This window comes from Pecten maximus, chromosome 3 (assembly GCF_902652985.1).
Source record: "Pecten maximus chromosome 3, xPecMax1.1, whole genome shotgun sequence".
Classification (NCBI taxonomy): Eukaryota; Metazoa; Mollusca; class Bivalvia; order Pectinida; family Pectinidae; genus Pecten; species Pecten maximus.
In genome coordinates this window covers 10,940,073-10,947,145 of record NC_047017.1, presented here as the reverse complement: position 1 = coordinate 10,947,145, position 7,073 = coordinate 10,940,073, and positions in this window count along the sequence as shown.

Here is a 7,073-nt window from a genome sequence, read left to right as displayed (position 1 = left end):
TATTGTTGTTGTAACTTTTAGCGTCTGAACAAGAATTTATTCTCATTATAAGTGACCTTGAACTATTTTTAGCTCACCTGTCCTTCCTGAAAAATACTGTCAGGCTGTCTATCTGTCCAGCATCAACTTTTCCATTTATAGGAGCATTCCATCGTTCACTCATCAGAAACCTGCACAATTTCTATTGATGAAATCTATATCAGAATGATGATTATACGAGTGTTTGTGCCTACAAGTAATGAAATTAACATCGAAAGGTACAGGCAAAAGGCGTATTGCATACAAATACTATGTGTTTTTGTGGTAATTATAGTGATATTTCGATACTTTTCAGGACTTAATACTCGAACAGCTTTGTTTTATCTTGAGAGTAAAACTGCCTTATTAATGTAAAGATCATAACTTTACTATTTGGAAAAAATAAATATTTTCCAGTAAGTTTAATTTTGACAACCAAACTTTATTCAAATGAAGGAATGCCCATTTAAACAACTTCTTCTCAATAACTGAGAGGCTAGGCCCAGAGGTCTAATATTGGGCCTGTACCATGCTAGGGTGAAGGGCTGCCAAGTTCGTTAAAATGAATGACCTTGGCCTACATTCAAAGTCACAGGGATCAAATAGGCAACACAACTTCTCTATAACCCAATTGCAAGAGGCCCAGAAATATGATATTTGGCCTGTAGCACACTGGGTTGAGGACAACCAAATTTGTTCAAATTAATGACCTTGACCTACATTCAAGGTCACAGAGGTCAAATCGGCTAAAATTTAAACAATTTCTCCTCAACCAAGAACCCCAGAGACCTGATATTGGAGAGAAAGGCTATCGGGTTTGTTGGAATGAATGACCTTGATCTATATTCAAGGTCACATAATTCAGATGTGCTCCTATATTTAACTAACAATTTGTCTATTATTTAAGCATTTCCAGAGCATATGTTTTCATATAATTCTATGAAGCTTCCCACACACATCAATCAAGTGGTCTATACTAGAATTGCTGGCTTCTGCTTAGAGGAGTTTTCAGTTATACTTCTTGGTTATCAATTTCAAAACGGTTAAATTCACAAATTCTAGTGTTTCAAAACATCTCCAAACTGTTTGAATAACTTCCTAAACCCACCAATGGAGTTGGCTGTATACTTCCATTGTGGTGATTAGACTTACCTCACCACTTCCATTATATTCCTTGTATTGAATTATATACCTCTAAACATCTTATTAAATTTATCTCAGCAAGATACATATATTGTGCCCGTGACTGCATGGCTCGCTTGTTGGGGATCTGAATGACTTGTGTCCTTGCTGTTTTGGTTGTCCATTTTTCTTTCAAGCTCAACAATACATTTTTTTGTGGAAATTGAATTTAATCAACCTTCCTCCTTTATTTTTACTTTGTTCATGGAAAAAGCAAGAAAAAATTTAGCAGTTACAACATCTGCTTGAACTCTTTCGGGGAAAGCCCAGGCATGAAATTGTAGTTTACCGATACTGCAGCATTAATACACAAATTTTGTAAAGCTATTACACACTTTAGAATTTATTGGCTATTTCCCAATTGCCCTCACAACACAAATAATCTTCAATATGTCCTATCCAGCCACCACTAATCTTGTTATCCAACCACCCAGCCAACACAAATCTGGTTGTCCCACTATCAAGTCACCACTAATCTGGTTGTCCCACTAATCAGGTTGTCCCACTATCCTGTCACCACTAATCTGACTGTCCCACCATCCAGTCACCACTAATCTGGTTGTCCTACTATCCAGTCACCACTAACCTGGTTGTCCCAATATCCTGCAACCACTAATCTGGTTGTCCTACTATCAAGTCACCACTAATCTGGTTGCCCCACTATCCTGCCACCACTAATCTGGTTGTCCTACTATCAAGTCGCCACTAATCTGGTTGCCCCACTATCCTGCCACCACTAATCTGGTTGTCCTACTATCAAGTCGCCACTAATCTGGTTGTCCCAATATCCTGCCACCACTAATCTGGTTGTCCTACTATCAAGTCAACACTAATCTGGTTGTCCCACTATCCTGTCACCACTAATCAGGTTGTCCCACTATCCTGGTTGTCCCCACTAATCTGGTTGTTCCACTATCCAGTCACCACTAATCAGGTTGTCCCACTATTCTGTCGCCACTAATCTGATTGTCCCACTATCCTGCCACCACTAATCTGATTGTCCCACTATCCTGTCACCACTAATCTGGTTGTCTAACTATCCTGTCACCACTAACCTGGTTGTCCCACTATCCTGTCACCACTAATCAGGTTGTCCCACTATCCTGGTTGTCCCCACTACTCTGGTTGTTCCACTATCCAGTCACCACTAATCAGGTTGTCCCACTATCCTGTCACCACTAATCTGGTTGTCCTACTATCAAGTCACCACTAATCTGGTTGTCCCACTATCCTGTCACCACTAATCAGGTTGTCCCACTATCCTGGTTGTCCCCACTAATCTGGTTGTTCCACTATCCAGTCACCACTAATCAGGTTGTCCCACTATCCTGTCACCACTAATCTGGTTGTCCCACTATCATGTCACCAATAATCTGGTTGTCCCACTATCCTGTCACCACTAATCTGTTTGTCCCACTATCCTGCCACCACTAATATGGTTGTCCTACTATCAAGTCACCACTAATCTGGTTGTCCCACTATCCTGCCACCACTAATCTGGTTGTCCTACTATCAAGTCACCACTAATCTGGTTGTCCCACTATCCTGTCACCACTAATCAGGTTGTCCCACTTTCCAGTCACCACTAACCTGGTTGTCCCACTTTCCAGTCACCACTAACCTGGTTGTCCCACTTTCCAGTCACCACTAACCTGGTTGTCCCACTATCCAGTCACCACTAACCTGGTTGTCCCACTATCCAGTCACCACTAACCTGGTTGTCCCACTATCCAGTCACCACTAATCTGTTTGTCCAACTATCCTGTCACCACTAATCAGGTTGTCCCACTATCCTGTCACCACTAACCTGGTTGTCCCACTATCCTGTCACCACTAATATGGTTGTCCCACTATCCTGTCACCACTAATCAGGTTGTCCCACTATCCTGTCACCACTAACCTGGTTGTCCCACTTTCCAGTCACCACTTCCGGTTGTCTCACTTACTAGTTTAAAATCAATATACAGTAATTGAAATATATCATTCATAACAGAAGACTACAACACATTGATATTATTGTTCATGTATGTTTATTTTATTCTCACAGTAAAATAGCACTATCAGTGGTCATAGATATATAATTATATATATGTACAGTGTTATATGTGTCAACCAACTGATGCTGTTTATCACACAGCGAGACGTATTCATACGCAATAAAATGTAGTTCCCCGAAACCATCCACAGAGATTATTAAACCACTTACCGCTACCATTAATACTGAATTTGTCCTCAACTCAGATTGATGTTAATTAAATCAGAAATCAAGCAATAGAATTTTGGCAGAATTGAAGCGTGTGGCAGATTTAAATTTCTATGACTGTATTGGTCAGAATATATTTGCAGGTCAATGAATTATGGGATCGACAGCTTAGAATGACTGTCATTCTGGTAGACATTTTTACTAAATTTCACGATTGATAATCAGAAATATCTTATATAATGTAATTACGTAAAATAACAGTTTCAACGATGGTCTCATAAACTCCATGACCATTATTCTCAATGTCATTAAAAGTAAAACTACAATGGTCTCATAGACTCAATGATCATTATTCTCAATGTCATTAAAAGTAAAACTGGAATAAACGATTTTAATCAAGAATGATGTACATCTACAAAATTTTCAGTAATTTTACAGAAACAGAGAATAAGGTGCAATGGAGAAATTATACCTTTTTTTAACTGATAGTAAAATGCCTTGACCTTTGACCCCAGAAACTGAAAAGTTACCCCATGCAAGAAGGAAGCACTGATTTTTGAATTTGATAACTTTTAAACTAAGGAATTTATTTATTATGTAAAAATCATTTTTCTATTTATAGTAACAGTGACTTTTATCTTTGACCTGCAGCTATGCTTTAAAAACATGTTGCACATCCTCATACGTGCACTGTGTGGTTTAAAAAGGGTGTCCACTTAAACTGTAAAAAAATTTCCATTTGAAATCTGGACTGAGAAAAATCTGAAATTTGGTTTTAAAGTGATTTGTATACAGAGTTTTCGGCTTATGTAACAACACCTTTGGCCGGAAAAGGGTGGGCTGCCCTTATAGGAGCCTGTGTGGACATATAAAGTCGTAGTAAAACATGTACATTGTACATAGCAGTTGGAAATCACCACTGTTTTGTAAAATAACTCCGAGGTCATTGAATATCTTGTTCAACCTTTAATAAATACCAGTATTCAGTACTATGTTTACTTATATTTAATTACTGTTTTGATTATTAACAGCTTAATTAAATTTCATAATGAGATGTAAACAAACTAAGTCAACAAAATTGATAAAATCAACCTTTCTCCCTACATGTGTTATTGATGTTGCCATATAAAACTGGAATGATAAACATCTTACAAGAAATAACATATACATACACTCCAGGTCCAAAACTCTATAATCATACTTATCTGGTAATCACCCAAACCACTGCCTCAGAGTACGGGGTAGGGCTATAGTTTAATCGGGTGACAGGATAGATATTATAGAATTCCAAAATAAGATTCAATATTTGTCTCAAATATTCAAAGAATTACTGTATATTAACAAACTAGTGATGATAGATAAAGCAGCAACACAATTTTTGGGTTGGCCTTATGATAGTATTATACCTTTGTAGGTAAAGAAAACAGAAACACAGATTTGTTTCTGTTTGGCCTTATGCAAGTATTTTTCCATTGAATACAATATACAATTCTATATAATCTCAGTCTATATTCGTACCTGCTGTTAAACATTTGGCAAATGGAATTTATAATCAAAGAGCCCTTAAATCAAACATCTAAAACAATAAAACAATCACTTCAGCTTGTACATATAATGTTCATAACAAATACATGTGATATTTGTGTTTTCTTTGAAACAACCTTTTCTTAATAAATTAATTTTCATGTGGGTGCTTGAATTTTCAGCTGACATACACTGAACTGTACATTACAGCAGTAGAAATCAACGACGACAAGAGACATTGTGCTGTTATAATTACACCGAGGACATGTTTGTATTACTACAAAGGACATCATTTCCAATTTATGCAACATGCATTCAGGTAAATGCCAACCTACACATGCTATAAGTAACGCTCTCTTAGTCCAGAGTGAAATCCAGAAATAAAATAGGAATATCATAGTAGTCAGCAAACATAATTATGGAATGTGAGAAATGCCCAAAAAATAAAACAAAGAAAAATACAAAATAAAACAAAGACAATTGCTTAAACACACAAAGACAATGAGTAAACATGTACAGGTAGCATAGCCACATAATGGCTTAGTCTCTTATACCACAGACCTTTATTACTGTAACCAAGTCTGTGTTTACTAATGTAAATATTTACATAATATTTTCTATTTCTTTCAGCATCTTAAGAGTTATCTCCCCTGATTCTGTCATGTATATGAACACAGGGGCTTGGCACGATTTTCCAAATGATGGTCCATATATATATGTATTATAGTGTCAAGACACTATAATACATATATATATGGACCATCATTTGGAAAATCCTACCAGGCCCCTGTGTATATGAATACTGTTAAATGGTATATTTAATTTTCATCAACATTTGTAAACTTCTTAACTTCCTACATTTACCGGTATACTACCACACATACAGCTAAAGTTAACTATTCTTAAACATTAATCTTCAAATATTGACATCCTGAATTATTCTAATTTAGATATTTTAGGTCATTTTTAGTTTTTAGTTTTTAAATTGTTGCCAAATAGGGTTAGTAACACATACAAACTAGACAAATATATTTACTGGATTTGTGGGGAAGGGTGAAGACAGGTAAATCAAGATTTTTGGTGGAGACAAAGATAAAGAAGTACATTGTACCCTATAGCTAGCCGATACAAAAGTTACTCAGGGAGGACATGTTTTTAGATATTAGGGTGGGGGTAGAGTTTGTTTGTGGTGACTTGTACTATAGGTATATGGAGTGTGAAACCCTTTGATGTCTTTATATGTGTGTTATCCTGGAATAGTACATATTTCTAAGGATAGTCCAGGAATTCTTGGTTTATTCCAATACTGAACTTAATTTCATACAATACATTTTATATGTATTTCACTTTACTCTATTTTTTGTATTTATTTTTCCTGAATTATCCATTCCAGCATTGTTGGTGATTTGCTATAAAACAAACATTTAAGAATCGATAACAAATCTGCTGTACATAAAAATACATGAACTCATAAAAATTATTAACGTCTAACATTAATACTGTCACTCTCAAAAGGCAGAGAAAAACAAAGATCTTCAGCCTAACAATGTAAATATTTCCTAAAGTAATGATTGCAAAAAGCATGTAAAACAAGAGTTAACCCCCTTGACCGTTCATTCCTGGCTTGATACAGATTAGGTCACTCAACTTTAGAACATTTACACACCCCAGTACTTCCTGTAGAAGTTAACAGAAACAGCAATTAACTCAATAATTAACTGGAATGTTTTCGACGTGAAAACTGTTAAAATAAGATCATCACTTAAATATGTATGCTTATAGTATCCATGCCCCAAAATTTCCTTCTAAAAACCAAAATAATAGGTAGAGGATGGGAGAGGAAACCGTCAGTAATAATAGGGGTTCTACATTTCTGGAGACGCTCTGTCATGATAAGTTTCTTCCTCGGATAGTTTTGTTAGCCTACCTCTGAGTTCTGACGAACATCTACTATACTCTATCATTGTTTATAACTGTAATATTATGTTATAAACACAAGAGACATTTACTGTTTATAACTGTAATGTTATGTCATAACACAATAGATTTTATTGTTTATAACTAATATTATGTCATAAACACAATAAATGTTTATAACTGTAATGTTATGTCATAAACACAATAGATTTTATTGTTTATAACTGTA